Raw genomic sequence first — 27,753 nt, forward strand, 5'->3', positions numbered from 1 at the left:
TGAGTTCCTCATGGCCTTGGTGGAGACAGAAGGACATGGTTCCTACCACCCCCCCACCCCACCCCCGGACAGAGCCAGCAGGCAAGAACCTCAAGGAATGTCACAACTGCTGTGGGGATAGGGTTTGTTTGTATAATAATGTGTGCATTTTCACAGTCCTCCTTTAAGGAATGTCCTCCCTGTTAATGTTAATGGCTCCATGATAATCAGAGACACTCAAGGAGTTGAGGAGGAGGCTAATGTTTCAGCAAAAAGGCAAATGCTAGGACTTTTAGGAAAGGCCTTAAAGCTGTGGAAAAGAACTCTAAGGGTGTGAATTCAGAAATAAGTAATTTCTCAAATATGCAGAATATAAAGATGCAATATGAATTATGAGGGACTTCATGAATCTGAAGGAACAAAAGCAGCTGTGCTGTGAACTCATTTGCCAGAAAAATAGTAAGGAAGAATATAAAGAGATGTAGGGAGTGGTGAGCATGGGAGATTCCATAAAGTTTCGCTTTTTGGTTATGCTTACAAAGGCAAAAAGAATTCCCTGAGTTCAGAGTCATTATGGGACAGAAAAAGGTGAGCCCGATAGAAATGGCAATTTCAGGACAGGGTCCCACTCAACTATCTTATAGTCTTGCTTAACAGAGGCAGGCAGATCTTTTACAATGTTAAAAAAAATTGTGTTTGCAATCTCCTAAGAACTAAGGCGGTGGCCTTACAGGATGCTGATTCATCAGATAATCAAAAGGATGCCTGGAGTAAATGACTAGATTGATATGTAAAATTAAAAACAGCATATGATCTCTAAGAGATGAGCTATCCAGAGAAATTTTAGAATAGCAAGAGAAAACTGCTTGGAGAACTGTCTTGAGCAGGACAGAGAGAGAGAGAGAGAGAGAGAGAGAGAGAGAGAGAGAGAGAGAGAGAGAGAGAGAAGAAGGAGGAGGAGGAGGAGGAGGAGGAGGAGGAGGAGGAGGAGGAGGAGGAGGAGGAGGAGGAGGAGGAGGAGGAGGAGGAGGATGTCTGGAGATTCCCAAAGACAACAGATGAGAGAGAAAGAAAGCAGAACAGAGTGCGACGGACCCTAGGGGCTTTTGTCAGCCTTACACCCAGTGCCTCAGATCAAGGCTTGGGTAAGTTCCATTCTTCACCCACAGTTCTTGGGAGGAGCAGAAACGTTCTTGAAAAACCGCAGAATGTACTAACTGAGAGACACCTGACCCTCTGGTCCCAAATAGAGTTCGAATGCATGTCATATACTTGCTAGCCAATAGATTCAAAGATCAATATGCCAAGCCAATAAATTTACACTGTGACCTTGCTGATGCAACCTGTACCCCTTAAAATTATAAAAACTGCTTGTTATAGACATTCGGGGTTGCCTTCTAGTCACTCATCACAAGGGGCTGATTGAGGACCAACCCTGACGCACCTGAAAAATACCCCTCTTACATTTGCATCAAACTCCATTCTTGTTCTCCTATCTCACTTGAGGGGTGGGGTGGTCTCTGGTATTTAAGAGCCACTTCGAGCCTTACAAGTGAAAGCAGGTTGGAAAGCAGTCTCAGCAGAATGCAGGCTTGAACCCATGATTTGACTTTGAGTCATGCGTTTTCCAGCTCCCAAACACTCCTTCCTCAGAACCCCTCTCCAAACTGAGGCTGGTCCTTTGAAGTGGATAATGAAGTGGGGAAATAAATTCAATGAAACGATTCCAGACCCATGTGAAAATGTAAAAAAACAAACTGTAATTCTCTTCAATTAATATTCATGGATGGGAGGAATCAAATAAAAGAAACTTTAACTTTTCAACTTCATCTCACAATCAATAAAGTTGGAAGATTTATAGCAGCAGACTTAGGACAACTTGTATAGCGACCATGACCAGGATAACAGGGTGCTGACATGATGTTTAGCACATATATCAATGTCACAGAGTAAAGAATTGCAATTGGAAATTCTCTATCATTTCTGTCAATGATGACAAACAAACAATGAACAATGGAAAGAAGTGTCTCCTCAACAAATTGGCTTAGTATTATGCATCTGTTAGAAAATGACGTTCAGCCACCCCAATATAACATAATGAAGTTATTAATTTAAATGCATCTAGACAGCTAAACTGAAAGTTTCAATCCACTGAAAAGATACATTTGAAATTAATTGCATGGCCACTGAGACTTAGTTGTTTAGGTTGCACAATGGTTACTAAACAATAAATGAGATCCTATCACACTTCAAATGCCTCTTATAGGACAATTCTGTTTGGAAGATAAATCACCAATTTGCTGCTAATTGTTCCGTGAACTCAATTATTAATTTTATTGTCATGAGCTCTGAGTCACTAACCTGTCCTGTTGTTTAGTTAGGATGCAGACCAAGCTAGCCAAGAAGCAGGTAGGCTCAGTACAGATCTTCACCTTTCCCTCCTTCCCTCCAAATCTTGGCCCCCAGTCTGCTACCGGATCTGTAGCAGACTAGCTGCTGAACTTTCTATCCCTCCCAGGTCCCTTCTCCAGTGGGTAGCAAAGATCATCTCTCCAACCTTCTTCACAGTCCTCAGTTCCAGCAGGCATTCCCAGAAACAAGACTGCTAAGCCCACTAGAGAAGCAAGTAGGCTAGGCAAGCAGCTGGGTGACCTATGAATATTTATGTTCCTTCTTTCAGTTGCTATCCCCTGACTCATCCCCAGCTCTCCTTCAGACTACCTGTTTTGTTCTATCCTCACCCTCTTGTCACTGTTCTCAGGGGACTATAGAGATCCCAGTAAAACCCTCAGTACCCTTTCTAGTCCATCCATATTCCTACACAATAGGAATATCTAGAATATATGTGTAGAACAATGTGTGTATGCATATAATATACATACACATGCTCATGCTCATATTCATATTAATATGCACATACATATTCATAGTCATATACACATTCATATATGTTCATATACATATACATAGACATATTTTTGACTATGTGTATGTTTGAGACATTCCCTACTTTAGTTATTACATAGGGGTTAAAAGCCTGGTAAACCACTTCTAATACATTAAATCATTTACTTCACAATATCTAGAAACATATTCTACTTAAAAACCCTTGGGAGGATCCCCAAATAATTCATCCAGGCAACACACAGCCACTATACCTTCTAAGAACTAGAGAGTGGTAAAGAAAGCAAGAAACAACAGAGACAAGACCAGATATCATCATTTATAATTACAATCATCCCAACCTCAGATGTCTACTGACACCATAGAAACACAATTGATAACAGCCAGGACAATGTGTCACCCTAAGAGTCCAGCAAACCTTTCACAGTCTTAAGAAAGGCAACAAAGTTCAAGTACAAGATGAGGACCTTAAAATAGCTTTCGTTAATATGAGATGTCCTCAAAGAAGAAGTTAATAAATCACTCACAAATTGTGAAAACATAAACAAGTAGTGGAAGAATATGAATAAATCAGTTTAAGACATGAATGTAGAAATTGAATTTAAAAAAAACATACTGCGTGAAATCTGGAAATGAGAAATATAGAAACTTGAAGAGGAATGTCAGAGGCAAGTCCCATCAAAAGATTACATTCAAGACATGATAAAAGAAAAGGACACTGAAGAAGTTACATCTGAAACAAACAAGCAAGCAAACAAACAAACAAATAAATCAGGCGTGAACATCTAGAAAAATCTCTGAAACTATGAAAATACCAAATCTATTTTAATGAGAATCAATGAAAAGGAAGAAATTCATGTTAAGACCCAGAGTATATTTTCAATGAAATCAGAGGAAAATTTTCTTAACTTAAAGGAGGTGCTATAAGAAGCATATAGAAAACAAACTTGGTTGGACTAAAATAGCAATGTCCCTTGACACATAATAATCAAAACAAAAAATGTACAGAATTAAGAAAGAATATTAACAGAATATTAAAAACCTCAAGGAAAAAGACCCAATAATCTATAAAGTTAGACCCATTACAATATACCTGACTTCTCAATGAAGACTACAAAGGCCATAAGACCAAGAACAGAAGTGCTACAAATTCTACGGAACCACAGATGCCTGCCCAGATCAATACCCATAGCCAGCAAAATGTTCTGACAGTAGATGAACAGAGAAAAAAAATACATGCTACGATTAAACCAAATTTAAGCAGTAACTGCTCCCAGGTCCACCCCTACATGACATGCTAGAAGAAGAACTTCAATCTGAAGAAAGTAACTACCCAGAAGAAGAGAAAAGGATAATCCTAGATAATCAAATCAAAACAGGGGAAACACAGCCACACCACAACATCAACAAGAGCAAAGTAACAGAAATCAAACAAAACTGGTCACTGATAACTTTCAATGTCAAAACTGGCAAGCTCATAGATCTAATGTTCAAAAATTAGAGATGAAAAGGGAAACAAGGCAACAGACACTGATGAAGTCTAGAGAATTATTAGGACCTAATTTTAAAATCAGTAATCCACTAAATTGGAAAATTTAAATGAAATGGTTCATTTTCTCATTATATATCTCAGACACTGTACCAGGCTCCTGTCAGCAAGCACTTCTTGGCATCCACAATAGTGTTTGGGTTTAGTGTCTGTATATGGGATGGATGCCCAGGTAGGGCAGTCTCTGAATGGCCTTTCCTTCAGTCTCTGCTCTGTACTTTGTCCCCATATTTCCTTTAGACAGGAGCAATTCTGGATTAAAAATTTGGACATGAGTGGGTGGCCCAATCCTCAACCAGGGACCTTGCCTAACCTCTGGATATGGTCTCTAAAGGTTAGAGACCTCCCCTTTGTTGGGCATTTCGGCTAATCTCATCCCTCTTGCTTTCCTGGCATCAAGAAATGAAAGAGCTAAAGGGGCTTGAGACCTCATATGAACAATAATGCTAACCAACCAGAGCTTCCAGGGACTAAGCCACTACCCAAAGACTGTACATGGACTGACCCTGGTCTCCAGTGGTAGCAATGAATGAATAGCCTAGTAAGGGCACCAATAGAAAGGGAAGACCTTGGTCCTGCCAAGGCTGGACCCCCAGTGAATGGAACTGTTGTGGGGAGGATTGGAAGGGTAACACCCATATAGAAGGGGAGGGGGGTCAGGGGGATGTTAGCATGGAAACTGGGAAAGGAATAACATTTGAAATGTAAATAAGAAATACCCAACTTAATAAAGATGGGAAAAAAAGAGGAGAGACATATACATTGAAAATAAGAAAACATTTCAAAAATTGGTTCTAGTCAAACTAGATGGCTACATGTAGAAGAATACACATGGATTCACCCTTATTGCCATGCACAGAACTATACTAATAATTGTATCAAAAACCTCAATATAAGTCCAGAGACAGTGAACCTACTAAAAGATAAAATGGCAGATGGCCTTTAACTCATTGTCAGAGGGAATATATTTTGAATAGACAAAGCATAGGCACTAAGATCAAGAATAAATATGTGGGATTTTATAAAACTGAAAATCCTCTGTACAATGAAGAATACTTTCCCTCAGACAAAGAGACAGCATGTATAATGTGAAAATATTTTTACCAACTACATATCCAATAGAAGGTTAGTATACAAAATATATAAGGAACTAAAAAACAAACTGGATACCAAAAAATGTATAGCCCAATTGAAAATTATATACAAATCTAAACAGAGAATTCTTACTAGAGAAAACTCAAATGGTTGAGAAAAAGTTAAAGTGTTCAACATCCTTACCTTGCAGGAAAACATAAATAAAGAATGCTTTGAGATTTCATCTTGTCCTATCAGAATGCCTAAAATCAAAATAAATAAATTAAATAAATAAATAAATGGCACCTCAAACTGCAAACTTGTACAGGCACTATGGGAATTTGTGTGAGGATTCCACAGGCAGAAAAATGGAAATTAATGTATCTCAATACCCAGCTATATCCAGCTATATATTCACTCCTGGGAATGAATATATATATATGTATATATATATATATGCGCAAAAATACTATATCTTAAAACAAAGACATGTTCATTGCTACTCTATAACATTCAGAAATTGGAAACAAACTAGACGTGATCCTCAAAACATAAATGTATAAAGAAAATGTGATACACAATGGAATATTACTATGCTGGTAAAAGAGTAAATACATAATGAAATTTGCAGGTAATAGATGGAAGTGGAAAAAATTCATTTTGAGTGAGATAACCTGGACTAAGAAACACAAAAAAGGGTACAAATTTACTTATATGTGGATATTAGCTGATAAGTGAATGATAAAAAGCTACAATCTGTAGACCCACAATGTTTAGATATAGAGTAAGGAACTAGGAAGGAAAAACAGACCTCCTAAGGGAAAAACAGAGTAGATAGTTATGAATGAACATCTCAGATAGGAGATTTGTCCATATAATTGTCTTGTGATACAATTTACACTTTTATTAACACATTGTTTTAGATTAATGCTGCTTTGTTTTATAATGATAGAGTATTGGTTTCATTGCATACTATGTAGTTGGATTTTCTTACTGTGAACATTTTCTAAATCTGTAAAGAAATAATAGTCTTGAGAATGTAATAGGAAGCAAACGACATGTAAGAATACAGATGGATTATTGGAGAAAGAATTGCATTAAACTTTTGTCTTTGGATACTTAATACAAATAAAACTTCTAACCCCTTTTCTTCCTCATTCACAAATGTCTTGTGGTTATGTTAGCCTCAAGAGCTGTTGTGAGAACAAATAGAGATGTACTTGGCCTGTAACAACTGCAGTAGAATAATAATGAGATCAGATACAAAGAAAAAAAGACTCCAAGACACATCACTAGAATACAGTTACAGAAGACAGACTGTCATCAAAACCAGAAATGGAGTTTCTCTGACGTACGAGGAAACAGGGTGATCACAGCCGTTTCTCTGACGAAGAACACTGAGTATCTAGCAATCATTCTCTGCTCATTTAAGCAATTAGAAAACAGTAGGGGACACGCATTTACTCACTGTAAAGGAATGGAGTATTTATCAGTAGTCATTAGGCAGTATTTTTGTTTTCCTTCTTGTGGAAGTTGGTCACTGTGTGAAAAATTAAAATGAGGAACGAAATGCAAGTATCTGTGTAGAAGGAATTTGTGCCTGAATAGTCAGAAAGAACCTCCTACCAAATAAAAGAGGTCAAGTGACTTCGTTAAGGGTGTGAAGTAGAATTAAAATTATACATGCCTTCTTTCCAGATCTTAAGTAACACCTTAAGGTATATACTGTATAATCAGTGTGTTTTTCTCTATATGTCTATAACTATCTTCCTTTTTTTTTTTTTGGTTCTTTTTTTTTCGGAGCTGGGGACCGAACCCAGGGCCTTGCGCTTCCTAGGCAAGCGCTCTACCACTGAGCTAAATCCCCAACCCAACTATCTTCCTTTAAATGGAGTAGATAATATCAGCATGATTTCAGAAAGTAAAGGTCTTCTATTTAGCTCTGTAAGTCTTCTGATGCCCACCCACGGTAGCTTTATGATTGGTGTGATCTTTTCTGACCCCACAGACCTCTCCGCCTGATCTGTTTTGATCATCATATAGTGCATTGGTTGAGCATTTAAAATCACAGGATAATGCTGGTCTCAAAAATCTTGGCGTGGCTCCTCTATTCATAAGGCTTCCCCTTCTTTGTCAATCTCTCCTGATATTCTGAACTTTCCTCTCTACAAATGAGGGGGCTAGATGCACACTTATCATAATATACTTCACCAATAATATTTTCTTAAAATTTTTGGAAATTTCCCACTAGGTACTTTGAACATATCCATCTTCTATTATCCCCTCTGCCCTCCCCTAAATCCGCTCTCTACCTGCCTACCCCATAGTCTTACAAAACCTTGGCCAGTTTCTTGCACAAAATATTTGCTGGTTTGGGCTGAGTAGAAATTTGAGGAGCATGTTACAAGAATGTTATCACAGCTTGAATGCTTCTGAAGGATAGAATGAAAGCCCCCGCTATCTCAATGCTTACAAAAAAGCCAATCTATCTTGGGCACAGGATTTGCCTTTGTCTCAAGGTATTTATTTGATTTTCAAGATTCATTTGTCTGGTCCAGAGAAATATGATCTGAAATTTAGTAAAAGACAAAATAAAATTTCCTCTCAGGCTTTCAGGCCTGAAGACCGTTCCAAACAGGCCAGTCAGTGAAAGTCTCAGAGATGACGGATTCTTAAGGAAGCACCAACATTGGTGAAGTCTTATTGAAACTGTGATGTGGCACCAAACAATTTAACTTTGGTGTGACCAAGATCATTGCTGTGGTCTGACTCCCCTCGCAACCCCAGAATAGCTGTGGCCAAATTGCTCCAGGCCTGCCTGCCGTATCATGCTATTGCTGCTGTAAAATGCCTATCAGTCACTGACACACAGAAGTAACTTGACTTAGATCATGTGCTTACCAACTACATCCTCTCTTGTGTCTGAATGCTCAGCGCTTCGTTAATCTTAGGACATCTCACAAAGCTTTGTGTAGGAGCCATCAACTTAAAAGCCGACATGAAGTGTTCTGTCTGAAATGGCTTGAGTCAGAGCTGACCCCTGGAGTTATGAACTTATTATGGTTTTTGTAGTGTTTTCCTTTATAAGCCTACTCTGAGAAAAGTTTGATGTCATCTTTCAGACAATCCTGAGTATGTCCCTGGTCTGATTAGTATTAAAGTATGCATTCAATAAACCATCCCTGTCTGACTAAGACCACTGTTCGTGTGGTTTGTGGAATGATTCTTAGACAATAACAATCATCCTTTCATATTCTGGTCAAGAGAGAATACATTAATCTGAGAAGAGCTGTCATTCTTTATAGAGAAATACTTATATAATAGTTATAAAAATGATAATGCTCAAGTTAACAAGAAAATAGCGTTGATAATAATGAGTCATATAATCAGAGATTAAATAATGCCAGACCTTTTGCTTTCTTTTATCACTGTGTATTTTTCCCTTCTAATTTCCTCCTTGATTACAAGTCATTTCAAGTCAATGATTTCTATGTATTTGTGCTATCTACCCAAGGTAATCCCTATTATTGATTTTGAATTTAAACACATTTTATCAGAGGACATATTTCTTATGGTTTTAAACATTTTTTAAGTTACTGAAATATGTTTTGTGACTTAATACAAGAACTATCCCTGAAATGTCTCATGAGCTGTTGAGAAAAATGGATAATCCACTCATGAAGGATGAACTATTTTATAAAGATCTGTTAGGTGTAGTTGGAATTTGGGCTTTTAAAGTTTCAAACTGTTGTTTACCATTTGATTCATAATGTTTCTGTAACATTAATTTTCCCCTTTTTCCCGGATCATGTCTAAAGAGATGTTACACTTGCCTTACAGATGAATTCCACCACATTATAGAATTTATTTTAAGGAACAAATTTTATCTTAAGATATTTTAATCTGCTGTCACTATTTAAACCTACAGTTGCCTCCTTTATCTGTTTGTGTAGTATGTCTCATGTATTAGTTTATATAACAAAATTTTAGTTCAGCAACATGACTGAACTGATCATATCCAAAGACCTTCAAGAACTATGTGATCAGGCCAGAATGTAGACACACCCTAAGTATACATGTTTAATCTCTCTGGCTGGAATCCTTTAAGATACAATTTTAATCCCAAACAATGACTTCTAATTAAGGGGCAGACAAAGGGATGAATCAGAGTATGATTTGATAGAATGAGTCAGAGACATATATTCAACTCTCAGGGGAAAAGCTATTTGAGGGAAGTGCAGGGAGAGTGAGTCAGTTCAGTCAGTTTAGCTGAATGGAGTTTATCAGTCAGTTGGGAGTCAGTGCAGTGAATGTAGTACACTTGAGTTCATTGATGAGTTCATACAGTTCTTTGCAGTTAAACAGAGACAGTTGAAGTCAGATAATAGGAAGGACCCAGAAAATTAGAACTGATTGCCAGAGTTAGTTGAGGTCAAGCAGAACAATTCCATGAGAAGCAGAGAAAAGACAGATTGAATCAGTCAGTTTAGAGAGGCATTTGAGCCTATTCAGCAGTAAGCCTAGGTAAGCAGTAAGACCATTTCATCTGGCTAATAAAAGTTCCTTTTACAATGCTATTACTAACTAATCTGCATCTTTGTATTTAAATGTTCTATATAATTTTCAAGGATAAATAAATTTGGTGGTGAGATTTTGTGTATTATTTTCAATCTCTGTTTTACTTAGAGCTTTAATCAATATATAGCTAGAGTACATTCTGGTATGTAGATTCTGTCTTCTACTTCGTTAGTGTTTTGTATGTCTTTCCATAGTTCTGTTCCTATGTTTCCCATGTTGTTTGTGTGTGTGTGTGTGTGTGTGTGTGTGTGTGTGTGTGTGTGTGTGTGTTTATGCTGAGGATAAGTGTTTGTCATAGTTCCTATGTGAAGGTCAGAGTAGAAATTGGCAGTCAGTTCTCTCCTTCTACTATGTGGAGTTAAGAGTTAAAACTCAGACTTGTCAGCAAGAGTTTTTTTCCTGCTGAGCCATCTCTGTGGCTCTTATTAGTGTATTCTTATAGGTCACGTAGAAGGGAGTATCCTGGTGTTATTTTTATGCATCAGGATGTACAAGGGGTGAGGCAATGCAATGCTAACAACCAGCAGACATTTGTCAAATAAGGAGATTAAGAACAAGTTTCATCAATATCTTGTTTTTTGACTAGAAATGCATCTTTTTTTTCTTTCTCAAATAGGAGAGAGATATGCAGTTGGTGAGTGTGAAGATGGAGATGAAGGATTCATTTACTATCAAAGATTATTGTATTAAAATTCCAAATTGCACGTTTTCTATTTCAAAGGTGTTCATGGATTTATTTTGAAGTGTATCAGCATAATCTTAGCTATGAAAAAATGACACTGCTTTTGCAATGGAATTATACCTTACTCCATTTGACTCAGGTGCCTCATATATTCTCTCATAAAAATGTGTAGGCTCTTGGATTAATAATTAATATTTTTAAAGGTGAGAAAGGTCTGCTTTTATCTTGTTAAATTAAAGCATGCGATAGATCTGTGTAATGAAAAGAAGATGGGTAAATTTAACAAAATTTTCTGAGGAAAATGCATCAGGAAATGCCGCTGATACCACAGTGACAAGCAAGAAGTAGTCTATGAAAATGAGCAGGTTTCTTTGTGATACGAGAAAAATCACAAGAAGAATGAGACAATTAAGAGATCAAGGATTCACATCTGTAGCCGAAGCCGCAAATGGATGGTAATTTTGGCAACCGCAAGAAGGTTATTGCGGAAGAGTGTTAATTATGTTCACACTTTGAAAGCTACAATGTTGTAAGGTGAAGGATCTGGATAAAATTCTCAAAGCCCGAAAAATTCTGTTTAAACCTTTTTTTTTTCTTTTCTTTTTTTTTTTTTTTTTTCGGAGCTGGGGACCGAACCCAGGGCCTTGCGCTTCCTAGGCAAGCGCTCTACCACTGAGCTAAATCCCCAACCCCCTGTTTAAACCTTAAGGGTCCTTTCAGTATCCGGTTTGGAATTAAAGGTGTCTCTTAGGTACTAACATTTTGGAGTACCTTTTTTAATTCAAAAGTACAAGTTGTCCCATTAAAGATACAAAAAGTCACAAGTGTAATGACACACAATCCATTTTACATTAAGTTTGCAGGGTATTGTGTATATTTTTTATACCAGAAAATTGGGTTCATCATTATTATAATAAAAATAAAAATTGTCTTCTTTGAGTTTAATGTTTGATTACTCCACTCAAATCAGTGACAGAGTCCCAGTAAAGGGGGCTTAATATTTGGTATCCTGATTAGAATCATTGCTGCCAGCCTTTTTCCTTATACTTTTACTCCTGTCCTCTACAATGGCTAATCCTTGTTCCATTTAGAAACTGAAGGAACTGAAGAGATTTGCAACATATAGGAAGAACAACATTATCAACCAACCAGAACCCCAGAGCTCCCAGGGACTAAACTACCAATAAAAGAGTTCCCATGGAGCAACCAGAGGATAGTGTTGTCTGGCATCAATAGGAGAGGAAGCCTTTAGTCCTGTAAAGGCTCATTTCCCCAATGTAGGGGAATGCCAGGGCAGGGAGGCGGCCGGAGGGAGTGGGTGGAAGTGAGAGCATCATCCAAAAGGCAGGGGGAAAGGGGAAGTGGATGGGAGAGGGGAGAAAGGGGATAACATTTGAAATGTAAATATGTAAAATATCTGAAAACAAAACAAAACAAAAAAGAAAGAAAAAAATAAAAAAAGCGAAACTGATTTTATACAGAAATAATATGGGCTTTTTTGTTTGTTTTGGTGGAGTTGGGAGATAACAAGTCTCAAAATTAAAAAAAAAATTTCTGTAGATTTCCTATTAAGTAGAGAGACACAGATTAGAGTCAGCGAGGTCTATACCTTCTATCAAATAATGTAGTTACTGTATGTTTCTTTTCCAATTGTTTTAATTGGTGTTCTGATATTTAGTAGGCTATTCCACTGGCAGACGGAAAACGTTATGTGAATATTTAAAATTCTCCGATAAATAACTGTTTTAGTCTGAAACACAGTGTCGTTAATTTTAGATTTTCCAACCTGAATCCAATGGTGCGGCAAGCATCAGATCATTGGTGTGAGTTTAGCTAGTCATCCCCCCCCCGCCCCTCCGCAGATGTAGTCAGTAATGTATACTCTATTCAAAAGGTTGTAAAATGGGAGGTCACCAGCCAAAGGTTAGTTTCCAAATTCTTAACCTACCTTAGGACAAATGTTAAAAAAAAATACTGCATTAAACAACACACGGTGGCACAAAAACTAATTACTAAAAGAAAGCTATGAATTAATTATTGCTCTATAGCCAAACTATTGCACCAGTTTAAGAGGGGAAGACACAGCTGAACAAATACCTCTCCAGGGGAGAGAAAAATAATAACTCTTCTTTCCCAATGAACCTAGTTTCTTCTTCTGTCCTATTTGCTGGGAACATGCTTCAAATTCCTCTTTGTGTATGTGCTTGGCTTTATTTCCTTTTGCTGTCACCAGGCTTTATCCATTCTCCTAACAATAAAATTCCCAGGAGAACATTTTCTCTAATCCTACGCCCAACTGTTAGTTTGGTTTGTTTATCTACTTTCTTGACTCACAGCCCAAACCTTCTGTATCGGTTTTATCCCCAACAAGAGAAGCAGGAAGAAGACTCGCGTGGCATTTTTAGAGCCATTTGTTATTGTGGCAGTGAGGAATCTGTAACACTCAGCACAGATTGCCAGTTTGTCCTATGACAGGATACATGGGAGTGAGACAGAGAATTCTTGGTTTGCTTTCTAAAACCCTCGTAAGTTCCTACAGGACAGAAATGAAAATGCAACGTGAAAGCATTCAAAATACACAGCAGGCATAGACACGTGGGCACATCTCCTCTGTCCCCACAGATTGTATTCCCAAAGACAAATCATTAACATTCATACAGATTTGTATACCTTACAAAATATGACTGTCTCACTGAGACTACAATATGTTATTATGCAGGATGTATCAGCCAGCCTTCCCAGACGACTCTATATGAAAAGGAGAGAATATTCATTAAATATAAAGAGACCTTCCAGTTTCCTGTTCTGGAAAGTGGCCTATTACTTCAACAAGAGAGTAAACATTATGTTTTCCCTTTTTTTAAGACCATGATAAACTATTCTTTCCTTATATTACTAGAGGTATATCTCTTGGTTTTTGAATAATTTATTGGCATAGGTACACACATATTGAGGTTTCCTTTAGGCCTCATACATGCCAGAGAAGTAAGTGTTCTCCCAGTGACAAGAAAACTCAGACCAATGTATTTAATTTTAAAAGCAAAACTTAACTTTATCCATTTCTTGGATTCAATGACTTTTACAAAATTATTTCGGTAAACTGTGGAAGTTTGAAACATATTTTTCATGTAGAAACTGTCATATAGAAAACCATTTTAAATACAAAGATCATTTAATATATTTTTCATTTATTTTTTGACACCTGTTTTGAATAGTTTCGATCACGAGAGACATGATCTGCTCTTTTCACATTATATTATACAATAAGCATTCAATGCCATCTCTTAATTTCCAGTACAATTATTTTAATGGTTGAAATGGTCTGATAGAGGGATGTACTGAAATTATCTAATCTACTTCATTTTATTGAGTAAGTCTGTGGTTAACAACACTATTAAAAAGGTGATTCAATAAGCAAGATTATGCAAATCTTTTCTTTATTCAAGATTGCTTCGCATTTCTAGCTAATGAAATTTTGATTAAGCTTAAAATTATTTAAAAATCCACATCTCCAGCAATTGTCATCTGCTTGTCTCTCTCCCAGGAGCACTTTACCAGCTGCCCTTCTCCCCTCTTCTTGTGTAGATAAGCTTTCCAACTTCTGAAAGTTCTACCTTGAAAATCACTTCTTTGGAGAACCCAATCCTGAGCTCCCTTCAGTGACAGACAGGAGTGACTATTTTAATACATAAGTGTCAACACTCTTAGGTTCCCGATACTTCTTACATCATTCAAAATGTCACTTGAGAATGAGATTAATGAAAGGACATTACTAAACAAGAACTGTGAATGATGGGCAATTTCAAAGTTTAAGTTCTGTAAATACTTTAATTCCAACAAGCTCATAAGGGATCAGGTTTGCTCAAACTTTTAACAGGAAACTATAAAAAATACAGACTAACTTTTTAATGTGATTTGGATTCTTCCTGTCCTGGAGATATTCTCACATCCTCCCCTCACCCCACAGAATGAGGATCTAACGTTTATCTTTGAAGAAATAACTGAATATCAGTTTAGTTTTTACTTTGGAAAGATATTTCAAACTTTTATGCTAAACTGTTCTCGTATTTTATATATAATTGATTAATGAAGTCAGCAATGTAATAAATGATTTTACGAAATTCAAATTAAAAATACCACATGAATATATTTTAGAAAGAACAGAAGTATTTATTTTAGGGAAATGGGCTTTCAAAAATGAAGTACCAAAATAGCTATAAGAATCTAAATTCATATACGTTTCTTGGCATCCTGCGCTTGTGATTTTTATGTGAAGCTACCAAAAATCTGGTAATTATTTTACACAACTTTAGTCTTGAAGAAACCCAAGTGCAGTAGGGTGATGAGTCAACCTATTAATTCTCATTTGATCTTGTTTTATATTGGAAATTTTGTTTGTAAACTTTTCTTTGACAAAGACCTTCTAAAGCTATTTTTTTTCTAAAGGATATGAGCCCAATTAAAGATTTTACTTACTCAATTCCCATGTAAAGCACAAAGAAAATGTGTCTGTTGTTGTGGAATTTACTGTAATTAGAAGGCAGATAAAGGATGCTTATGACAAACAGAACACAAGTCTTTCAATTTGATGAAGGATATATTAGTGTTACTTTGTGACGGTGGTTGTAGAAAGTAAGGAATAATGCCATGTCGGAAAGGTAAAGATTGACATTTGACGTTTTCATGAATAATTAGAGCCTATCAAATGGATGGGTATGCACGAAACCAGGAAGGATACCAGATCTGTTTTGTGAAGAGGGTCACAGGTCAAGATTTCCAAATCTGAGGAGGGAAGTCCAAAACTCAGAGGAAGAGCAATGTGTCCAAACTAACAGACCCTCATAATGGCTGGGGGAGGCAGGGATCAGACTAGAGCTGAAAGAAGCTATGACATCCAGCTGGGGGAAAGATACATCAGAAGACAGAACCAACCAGGGGTGTGTAGAACTTTGTACAATATCAGCAGGGCAGATCATAGAGACTCTTCAAAGGCAACAAAGGATACAAGGTGTAGATGTCTGTACTCATCATAGGAAACATTATTGCAATAATCTTGAGACTTAGTTACTTTATTTACACCCATGTCTCAAGAAGGTAATTTAAACACCAGAGGAAGCCTCCACCAACAAAGTGTTCCAAATAGGCAAGTCCTTTCACAGAGACAAAAGCAACATGCAACCCCACAACACAGTGCCATCCCCAAAGTGCCAATCTCATAGTAATGGCCACACTGAGAAGGATCTGGAAGGACTTTTAGAAATATAAATCAGAAGACTGATTCATGTCTTTTCAAACAATGCAAGAAGATATGAATGTCGCCTAAATGCAATAGCAAGAAGGCCATCCATCTGATGAACTTGACATTCAGTAGTTGCCAAGATACGAAAAGCCACACATATGGTCTTGAGCTAGCATTATGGTGGACTTTCAGCAGGGAGTTATTTGAAGTTAAGATGAGGTCACGGGTCATGGAAATAAAAGATTTGGAGCTGCCAAGTGTGTGTGTGTGTGTGTGTGTGTGTGTGTGTGTGTGTGTGTGTGTGTGTGTGTGTGTGTGCATGTTTGTGGGGGATGTTTAGCTAGTGCTGTGAAAAGAATACAAATGAGAATTCAGGAAGGTGTGAATTGCAGGAGTATATGATAAGATTAAAAATGTCAGGCAATTATGTGATCCATTTCTGAAGCAGAATGTGTAGGAACTTGAGGCTAGCAACAATGATGCCACAATGGTTCTTATAATGGTATCAAGTATAACTTAAGAGTCTTTTAACTCCTGAATGCAAACACATTCAGAAGAGCACTTTTTTTCACATTAATGTTAGAAAAGTATCTCTCTCTCTCTCTCTCTCTCTCTCTCTCTCTCTCTCTCTCACACACACACACACACACACACACACACACACACACACACATATCAGAATATTAGAAGCACTTTATTTCATAACTATTTTAAATCTCAAGGACTTTTTTGCAAAATATGCAAATTCTGTTTCTTGCATTCATGTTTGACAGCTCACAACTACCTCCCTGTAACTGCTACTCCAGAAGAACTAACATCTCTGTTGACATTAGTAAGTGCAGTCAAGCACTTACCACACACACACACACACACACACACACACACACACACACACACACACACACATGAGAAATAAATCCTTTAAAATTCTTCATCACATAAAACAGTAAAAATAAAAGGGAAAGGTTCTACTCTTGATTAGGCAAAAATCATCCTGTACCATCTGTGACGAACAGGGATTGATAGCAAGCTATATGTTAACCCAATGGCATAATCACCATTATATGAAGCAATGCAGAGACTGGAGAAAGCTAATGTTTAGTCTATTTAAATCAAGAGATATGAGTCTATTTCACCCTGATTAGTATCCCATTTCTCTTTCATTTCCAACAACCAAGTACTCTATTTTACCACAATTCTAAAATTTTTAAATTAACTAGGCATAGGACTTGCATGTGCCCTGGCTTAAAACATTTTATAGTATTCATTTAACTGGTTCTTATTTAGGATCTATACTATTGGGACCCTTTTCTATATTTTTCAACCTGAAAACACACATTCCTAAATACTCTAGGGCAGAAGAGACAAACTAAATACCATTCGTATTTTTATAAGGGTGAGAATTCTGCCATTTGGTTTTTGATTTTTAACCACAGAACTATTATACGAATATGTTTTCATATTAATTCCAATTATTGTGGTATGGTGCTGGTTTGAGTAGCTATGATTTTCTTCTTGATCTAGCAGGGCATTTTTGTTTGTTTGTTTGTTTGTTGTTTTTGTTTTTATTTTTTTATCAGTTGCAGATAGTTTCTGTGATTGTGTAAAGTTTGGAATTCTGGGAACTTTTCACAGGGAATATTAATGCTAGGGCCTGGAAAGGAGGCTTTGGTGGTTGATAGTCATTTGAAGGGGATGATTGTAATTTCTTACTAGTTGTATTTGGAGAAGAAACAAAAGGAAATAAATAAGATTCAGGGATCTCTCTCCCTCTCCCTTCAATCCCTTATTCTCTACTATCTGGTAACAGGGGGTAAAACTTGAGGAATAAGGGTCATGAAGAGAAGAAGCCACATAATAGCAATACCAGCTATATGAAGGTTTAAATGTCATTCACGAATATCAGATAAGGGATTTTCCAGGTCAAAACAAAAGCATGACAAATACAGAGGCGAATGCTAGCAGCAAACCATTGAACTGAGAATGGGGTTCCCCATTAGAGGAGTTAGAGACAGAATTGAAGGAGCTGAAGGGGTTTGCAACCCCATAAGAACAACAATACCAACCACCCAACTTTCCAGGGACTAAACCACCATCCAAAGAGTACACATGGTATCCATGGCTCTAGCTACATATGTAGCAGAGGACGGCCTTGTTGGGCATCAGTGGGAGGAGAATAACTTGGTCCTGCCAAGGCTGGATCCCCCAGTGTAGAGGAATGTCAGAACAGGGAGGCGGGAAGGGATGGGTGGTTGGGGAGCACCCCATAGAAGAAGGGGGAGAGGGAATGTTATAGGGAATTTATGGATGGGAAACCAAGAAAGGAAATAGCATTTGAAATGTAAATAAAAAAATCCAATGAGGGTAAAACAGTTGTGTTAAATCACAGCTTTATTTCCCCATTGCCCTCCCACAAGGATGTCACATGAACTAAAACAGACCTATAGCCACCAGAAAGCCATCATCTGCAATTTCCATGTGACATATTCATGCAAAAAGAATGTCCGTGAACCAGGATTTCAAAAGACTGCCCAGTTTTCCATTTATACAACCTAGGGTACTGAGGCATGTTCGAAAAGTTCGAGTGGCTCTGATTTATTTGCAAATAATAGTACAGAGGCTATTTAATAGGAAGATAATTATTACAACAATCTAATAATCATTAGATTCTTATTTTAATCTCTAATTGAACACTGAAGATACACTTTTATACAGACTATCCATTTTACTTTAAGAAAAGTATCCCAAATATAACTTTGCATTACATTTTTTTTTCTGTCGTTCAGAGATAGGGTGCCCCACCAGTTCAGGATAGCATAAGACTAAGTATAAAGCCCCGATTTGCCACTTACCTTCCTTAGTCTGTGAGTTCTGGGATTATAGGTACGGACACCACACCTAGCCAGCTTCTCTTGAATTATAGTATGTTTATACACCAGGTATAAAAAATTGATTCTCAGCATGAAGAAATATTAGGTATTTGAAAAATGTAATCTTATATCATCTTCGTAGCAATCCTCAATACCAGAAATCTATTTGTTTTTGATATCATACCAGAGGTGAAACTGCTTAATTCACAAGGTATTGAATTTAGCCCTTTTTTGATTCATTTCAGTACACACTACCAAAAAGGTGAGATGCTTGTTGACCTCCCATGACTGATTTTCACTCAACAAGGCACAAAGGAATAAAACTCCGGTACCATCACAGGTCAACAAGGTGCAACCACCGAAACTCATTTGTTTAGGCCTGATTAAGTCCGGTAGAGGGAGTATGAAAATGAATTCAAAAGGATCAAACAAGAGAAAGGCATGAGGACAACCATATGCCGTTTGCTTTCATTTCTTCCTACAATAGGGAGCCGTTGCCCTGCGCTGTCAAGTTCATGATCTTGCTAACAGTGTGTTACAGGAACAGTGCGTTTTCTGCATTTGATCTGAAAGAGACACATCTGAGTGTTCACCAGTGTCCACTTGCCTCCTGAATGTGGCAGCACAGAATTCTTCAATGTCTGACATTTCCAAACTGGCCTGGTATACAAGGCTTTGTGCAAAGTAAATCAACTATACTCCCAGTACTTCCTTGAAAAGGTTGACAAGAAAACCCAGATGAGACCATGTTTCACTGTCTGGTTGTCATTGTGTGGTAGAGTGCAAGGTGAGCACAGGAGAAGCAGGATTAGGAAAAAAAATCAGAATCAGGCATGAAAATAGAACACCAATATTTTCATAAGACAAATCTGCTTCCTTTTAAAAAATTAATGCATTGTTTTACAGTGATTTTAAGATCTAATTATTTTGACATCTTATATGTCTTAAATATTGAGGAATTTGGTTTATATGCTTCACGCTTTTTTTTTCCCTCTAGGATTTTGCACCCAGGAGAACTGGTTAGGAGAAAGAGAGTCACATGCATTCTACAGAGGTAAGGTAGCATCTCCAGGATATGTACTTGTAGGCTGAAATTCCAGGAATCCTTTTGTTATGACAAAGTTTAAACTGTACATTGTCTGCTCTGATTTTTGTGCATATAAGTAATATTTCTAGCCCATTTTTGAAATATACTAATTACAGTTCTTAAATAACTTTCATAAATTTTTTAACCCTGTTCTCTCCATAACAAAACGGTAATTCTAACACCAACTGCTTTAATTGGTTGTGTGAAAAAGAACTTTATAATGCAGGTTACTGCCACATCTCAATGCCACATAGCAAGTAACCAGTTAGGTGTTAGCTGTTACCATAGGTCATAATAATGTTCTTAGAAAATTCACCTCTGTAGGGGGAAGGGGGAGCTACGCAGAGGTTCCTATGAAATTTGCTTTCTGGACAGATATTTAAATTTTTATTTTTGTCTGTAAATGTTAAAGCAGTGAGTTCTGCACCTGTACAAACTGTCATTTCACAGTCATCGCTTAACCATATCACCACGGAACTCTGCAACCCTACCCAAATTGAAATATTCACAATGAACTAATAGCCCCACCGTGGATCAGAGCCAAACCCACATCCCATTCTTCATCTCTTTAGAAACTGCTACAACTGAAAGGCTAACGTGGCAGAAAGAATATGAAGGGCAAATCTTATTTTTACAGCACACTGACAGCTATAAAAAATCTATCCCAATAATTAATTCCTCAGCCATTTCTGCTACGGATCCTCTGATAGATAATTCCATTAATATGTGCAGAGCACATGCGCTAGAGGCTCTTTGCTACAATTTATACACTTTGGTGCCTGACTCCTGTATGAAATTTAAATGGTGAAATAAGATAAACCCGCCGATTATCTATCCGTACGTCTGATAAATGGATGTGGCAACAAAATTTTACAGCTGAAAAGGTTATTTACTTAAGTGAGATTTTGTGTGTGGGTACATGGAAAGGTCAGATTTTTTTCCCCTCCCATCTCTGTGAAATTGCTTCTGCTTTTTAGCAAATCTTTTAAGACGGCTATTCTCCTTGCAGTGTTGACAAGGACGGGGGAAGGATGTGGCTGGAGGAAATCACACAAGCAGCATAAAACCCTGACTGGAATCACAGGCAGCCCACAGTTTGTGGTTTTTGAAAGTCTGTCAAAAAAGTTGCATAATATGAAAGTGAAGGCCGGACTTCTGAACAAAAATCAATAGCTGGATCTTTTGAACTGCCCATGTACAAAGTTCTAATGAAAATGTCCTTGAGGGGAGTGTTAATGGTGGACTTTGAGATCAGCTTCACCATCGGTCAGCTAACACTGCAGAGCATTTGAAGTTTTCAAAGAATCCGGGACTTGAAAAGTTCGGCTCAAACACTAAGGATGTAAATGCCTCTGAGGGGTCTGAGAAATAGCTACCCACCACAGAAGAATGTGCGATGTATGTGTTTCCTGAACCATGTCAAATTCTAGCCACAGGACACAATTTACTTCAAGGGGGGTTGATAGCTCCCTAAAAAGAAGCACTCCATGTTCAAACTAATAATTGATTAGACACAAGGTAGCAGTGACCAGTCAGGAAACATGTCATCCAGAAGGGCTGATTAGAGGACACTTTTTTTCCTCAATACATATGAAGCTATACTCTGTAAAATTGAATGACTATAAAATACTCTTTGTGTTGCTTTCCACATTTTGCTTTCTGTATATTACTTGAAGATAGCATATTTCATCATATTTTCTCTAGTTAAGAATTTATTCATAATCTGAATCATTATGGTATCATCAAAATAAAAATTGGTGGCTAAACTTAAATCATTTAATACTAATTAGTTTTCTTTTTCTTGTTTCTAAATATTAAGCAGAGAAATACTCATTACTTGGGAATAAAGCATTTAATAGATTGTATATCATAAAAGGAAGTATACATACACTATCATTTAAAAAATCATAAAGTAAAAACAGCTTTTATTTGTGATTATTACAAGCCATCCAAGGGATAAAAAAATATTTTGTTGTATAGGCATTTAAAAACAGGTACTTTTTTTTTTTTACTGTTCACACCGTCAAAACTCTACCCTAAAACAAAAGAAAGTGGTGGCTTACAAATGCTATCATTCGTAGTCATTCAGAAGATACAGTTCCCATTGAAACTATCTTTACATTGCAAGAAAGTATATTATAGTTTATATCTCTATAGCAATATTGGCTATCAGTATCAAAAATGTATTCCTGCCATTATGTCTAAACTTTGCGATTTTTCTCCTCACAGCTTTTTTTTCTTTTCCGAAGAAATGTAATAAACGAAATATGTTCCTTCAAGTACATAGAAGGGTATGGTGACAGCGACTTGGGACATGATTTGGGCTAGAGTATCCACTCTGAGAGGTCATGTCTTAGCTCCTCAGACTTGCTACCTCGTGAGCATCTGTGATTCTTTGCTCTCACACTGGCAAAGAGAAGCAGACACTGGATCAGGGACCCTATGCTAGGGACTTACTGGTGTAGACTGATACCTGTCAGCTGATCCACAGAAAGATGAGCATCACAATGACTTTTACAGAAGTGAGAAGAGCAACAAAGTACATAGTAAAATTCAAGCAAATATGTGGATCCTCTCAGAGTTTCACCTCACCCTTGTCCCATAGGAAACTGTGAAGAATGAGGAACTTTTCAGAATTTCTCCATTATGACATAAGGGAGAACGGGAACAATATTAACTCATGACTTCCTTGGTAGCAGAGTAAGTAATTCTTAACCTCCAAGGTATCTCTAGTGAGGTAATGCCTACCAGCCAAACATCCCATCTGGGGTTATTTAACTAACATCGATGGTTACTTTAGCTAGACTATCGTTGTGTTGTCAATCTTAGCAGATCTCAGAGTCCCATCACTCTTATCTATGGCAGCCTGGAAAATTGTACAAAAGACTCCATGAAAATATGTATATTCCCAGGAATATGCCCATTCATGTAAGAATGGAACTGACTTTTTCAACTCTCCCATGAATAGTGTGTTACAAGAGGAACTTCTCTACAGTCTATTGTCTTAGATATCTCAAGAGTAAACTGTGATACATGGACCAGATTGAAAATTATGGTTCAATGTAGAAAAATGTTTCCCTGTTGGGAGCGATGCCCTTGAAACCCTTCATTATTGATGTTAATATTATGGTTAGTTAAGTATGACTGGGTTCATGGAAAATCCCCAGCCAGCTGCAGAAGACTAATACAAATCTGGTGGTCAGGATGAATGATGATATGATAAAGTTGTGACTTTGCTGAGAAATATATCTGATGTCAGGATGCCCAATGTGATGACCTGTAACCATTCTGAAAAACCAACATCCTACTGACCAATAGATCTGACAAACCTGTGACCTTTCTAACATCCTGTCAACATCAGCTGATTCCCTGACCACATGAATACTGTGTCCCTGGCCTGCGTAAATGTTTCATACTTGCCCCTCCCTCTGTTACCCCTGTTATGTTATAAATTCAGCCTTGGGGAAAAAAATAGTCGCCTTGATCTGACTCTTGTCTTGGCGTCCTTCTTCGCATCTCTTGTCCCCCATTCTCTTCCAGGTACCCAGTACCATCATTGACTGTCCTGCAGGATGTGACATTTCTCAATGTAGGTTTTTTCTATTAATTGTTTATCTTTATCCTTGATGTTTGTGGTAAAACTGTAGTGAGATCCCTGAAGGAATAAGCATTTTCTTCACCACTGTAATAATCTGAAGTTGAGACAATGTCTGCTGTTCATTTCGATTTGTGTTTTGAAGCTTTAATGAGAACTCCAGTGTCTCATGTACACACAGCATATTTCCTCAAACTGAACCCAACATATGTGTTCATTGTGGAGTACACTCATTGTGTTTTTACAGTTATTCTGAAACTTGACAGTGATCTTCATGCCGTGTTTCCCTAAATTTGATCATGGCACAACTCTTTTGTATCTATAGGAATATTGCCATCTGTTGGATTTTTTCCTCTCCTCCTCTATTTCTTTATAGTCATTATTTCATCCTCTCATCCCTTTACATACCCCCTCACCTTAAATCTTCATGACATAAACCAACAGACACATTATCCTGCAGACCAGATAACCCCTAAGAATAAGAATTTCTCTCCAATTTCTCTGTTCTGTCTCTCTCTCTCCTTCTTTATCTCTCCATCTCTCCATTTCTCATCTCTCCATCTCTCCATGTCTCTGTCTCTCTGTCTGTCTATCTCCCTTTTTTCAATTTCCCTCATGATCTTTGACCCATAGCTTTGGAATCTAACAACTTCTAAAGTGTTTTGAGTATGCATTTTAAACAACATCTCAAAGAAGCAGAGTGGTGTAGAATCTGTCATTCTATGTGTGACCATACCTGAAACTCCATCCATTTTTTGTACTTTAACTCTTCAACTAAAATTAGAGATAACAAAAGGACCTACATTTGGGATGTTTCAAGGATTATAAATAATAATGTCTGTGAACCACACATTACCAATTTATTGCTATACAAACCAGAAAATGGACCTGTCTTAATCCATTGTAGTCTTTAAGGAAAATAGCATTAATAAGCAATGTCACCAAATGTACCCACATTCAAGCAACAGCAGTGAAGACCCACACTGTACTAACATGGCTCTTCCTCCAGCTCGCTCACATAGCCCTTCCTCCTACCTGCCTGCCATAGCTTCCTTCTTGGCAATATATATGGTTTGTAATAAATTTCTTGATGCCAATTTCAAACTTGAGGGTTGACAAAGAAAATTCAGGAATGAAGCAGTCTATCCTTTTGTACTAACTGATGCTCTAACAATTATATCCTTTTCTGTTAGGCTAACATACCTGTACACTGACAATGAACTTTAAGTTCTAGAGCACAGCTTTCTTGAGGATAAAGAATGGGGCATTTCCTTCAAATATCAATGAGAATTATGAAAACGTATTAACTGGCTAGTGCCCAATCTTTTGATTATACCTTGATTTCAAACAAATATCTTAGTTCAATTGTCAATGGAATTGCATTTCTTTTTTCTGCTTTGAAAAAATGAAATGACCTTCTCATCAAAGATGGACAGTGATCCAGAACATTTCTTGAAAGAAGTCTTTGTATTTCTTCCTGTGACTTGTCATTAATTTGCCTTCTGTCCATGGAAATTGTTTATAGTTTTTATATGTAATCTAAATATAAATATCTAAAATTTACCACATTTTCTGTATTCACTCATTTTCTGAAATTCTTAGGCAAATGGATGAATCTAGAATATATCATCCTGAGTGGGATAACCCAATCACAAAAACAAAAACAAAAACAAAAAACAAAAAACAAAACCACACACATGGTCTGCACTCACTGATAAGCGGATACAACTCACAGACACATGAAACTCAAGAAGGATGATCAAAGTGTGGATGCTTCACTCCTTCTTAGAAGGGGGAACAAAATACTCACAGGAGGAAAGATGGAAACAGTGTGGAGCGAGTCTGAAGGAAAGGCCATCCAGAGACTGCCCCACCTGGGGACCCATCCCATATACAGTCATCAAACCCAGACAATATTGCAGATGCCAAGAAGTGCATGCTGACAGGAGCCTGATGCAGCTGTCTCCTGAGAGGCTCTGCCAAAGCCTGACAAATGCAGAGGGGGATGCTTGCAGCCAACCATTGGACTGAGAATGGGGTCCCCAATGAAGACATTAGAAAAATGACTGATGGAGCTGAAGTGGTTTGCAACCCATAGGAAGAACAACAATATCAACCAACCACCCCCCCCCAGAGCTCCCAGGGACTAAACCACCAACCAAAGAGTACACATGGAGGAACCCATGGCTCCAGCCACATATTTAGCAGAGGGTGGCATTGTTAGGCATCTATGGGAGAAGAGGCCTTTGCTCCTTGGAAGCTCAATACCCCAGTGTAGGTGAATACCAGGGCGGGGAGTCAGAAGAAAGATGGTTGGGTGGAGGAGCACCCTCACAGAAGCAGGGTAAGGGGAGATGGGATAGGGGTTTTTCCAGAGGGGAAACCAGGAAAGGGTATAACATCTGAAAGGTAAAGAAAATATCCAATAAAAGAAAAAAATCTAACATTTTCCATTTTAGATACTCCTTTAGGAAAAGTTTTCTTTTTCTGTTTTGCGTGTTAAATATGTGTATGTGTGAGTGTCTATGTGAGTATATGCACACTTGAGTGTGGGTAGACACAGAGGAAAGAAGACTTCATATCCTTTAGAGCTAGAGTTATAGGAAGCTTTGTACCCCTGACATATGTGTTGGGAGCTAAACTCAGGTTATCTGCGAGAGAAGTACTCACTTTTATCTGGTGAACCATTTCTATTGCCTCATAAAATTTTACTCAAAATGATATCAAATATATAAAATTATAGTAATTGTTAAGATAATGTATATCAAATATGTGAAGGCAGTTCAGCTCATATTAGGACGCTACACATTAATGTTGTAGTTGTTAAGTCAAACTGCCCACTTATCAACTGTCTAAAAGAGTAGGACTCACCAGATCTTATCATGGAGTAATTTTTACCTTTCATTCATCATGTCTAAAGGAGAACAAAGTTATTTCACACAATTCTCCACCCATGAAAAGAACTGAGAAAACTATTCAAAAGACAGAAGTGTAGCTATCCTTCTGAGAAATAATGCAGTTTTCACACTTAAGTTTAGATTTCTTCATTAATCCTGTAAAAATACCATATCAAGAAACCCCATTCTCTTTCCCATGTTTCAGGTTCTGGGAAAATATGAAGTATTCATAAATTCAATCCTCAGATCAAGAGGCCGTCACAGTGGATGCTTCAGACATATTTCCTGTATACCTTGCTCTACACGATGCAAAGTTGGAGAAGAGGAAAAATAAGAGAGTGCAATGTTGATAGTGATGGTTATAAAAGACCACATTGCTTTTGAGATCACACTACCCATGAAGGAAGTAAATGCAAATTGTTGTGTCATTTCCCCGAAGGGCTTTTGGAGCACCGCCCACGACAAACTGTATATGAATCAAAGTATTTGATTACCTGCTTCCATTTTTAAATTTAGAAAGGCTACTTTCTCTTCACAAATACACATATTTCTTTGGCTGAAACAATGCTGGAATATTCCAAGGGGACATACAATTTTGAAGAGCTTTGTGTTTCATCCCTACCATTAAAATACTTTTCATTTTTACCTCCAGAAAATTGTGAAGCACCTCATTTCTCCCATGTCAATTCAGTAAATGGAAAAAGTATAAATATATATGATTTAAGAACAGTTGAAAATGACGCAAGATTTTGGCCGGTCTACTTTGGAACATAAATTACAAAAGCACAAAGGAATGGTGAACTTAATAATGAAAATGGGATAACATTTTTTATACTTCTAGGACTTGCATAATATATTTTTAAAAACAAGGTATTTCATTTGAACTAAAATAAAAAAGCTGAGCATGTATTAAATATTCTAAGCAACATGAGAATTTTAAAAGAAAAAAGCTACAATTTAAATTCAAATAAATTATTAGTTGTTTGGTTTAACAGATCTTCCAGAGGAGCTATGACTACATATGTTATAAAAAGAATTAGTAAATTGTACACATCAGACATAGGAGGACTGATGTGATTTCATAAAGAAAGATAATTATCAGTTATTTCCCTCAGTCAGAAAGCAATATGTAATCATCTGTTTTCTTAACAAGTAAATCAACACTGAGGGTTTTCTCCACCACATTTTATCTCCAAATCTATGGCAATTACATTAACTGTTAATACATAACCATAATTTAAGTATCTTGAGTCAATATTGCATAACATTTTATTGATGGAAGATATCTCTCTCTCTCTC

The 27,753-nt window shown here is 37.2% G+C and overlaps 1 long non-coding RNA gene and 1 pseudogene across 1 annotated transcript; one reads left to right on the top strand and one right to left on the bottom strand.

Annotated features, from left to right (window-relative positions):
* The window catches only part of LOC108352072 (uncharacterized), a 2,585,468-nt pseudogene that overhangs the window by 1,605,616 nt on the left and 952,099 nt on the right, over window positions 1-27,753 (bottom strand).
* LOC134480666 (uncharacterized) lies at window positions 22,492-27,098 on the top strand. The gene is made up of 2 exons (XR_010055319.1): window positions 22,492-22,662; window positions 26,660-27,098. It is a non-coding gene; the product is annotated as an uncharacterized LOC134480666 (long non-coding RNA).

This window comes from Rattus norvegicus, chromosome 10 (genome assembly GCF_036323735.1).
Source record: "Rattus norvegicus strain BN/NHsdMcwi chromosome 10, GRCr8, whole genome shotgun sequence".
Taxonomy (NCBI): domain Eukaryota; kingdom Metazoa; phylum Chordata; class Mammalia; order Rodentia; family Muridae; genus Rattus; species Rattus norvegicus.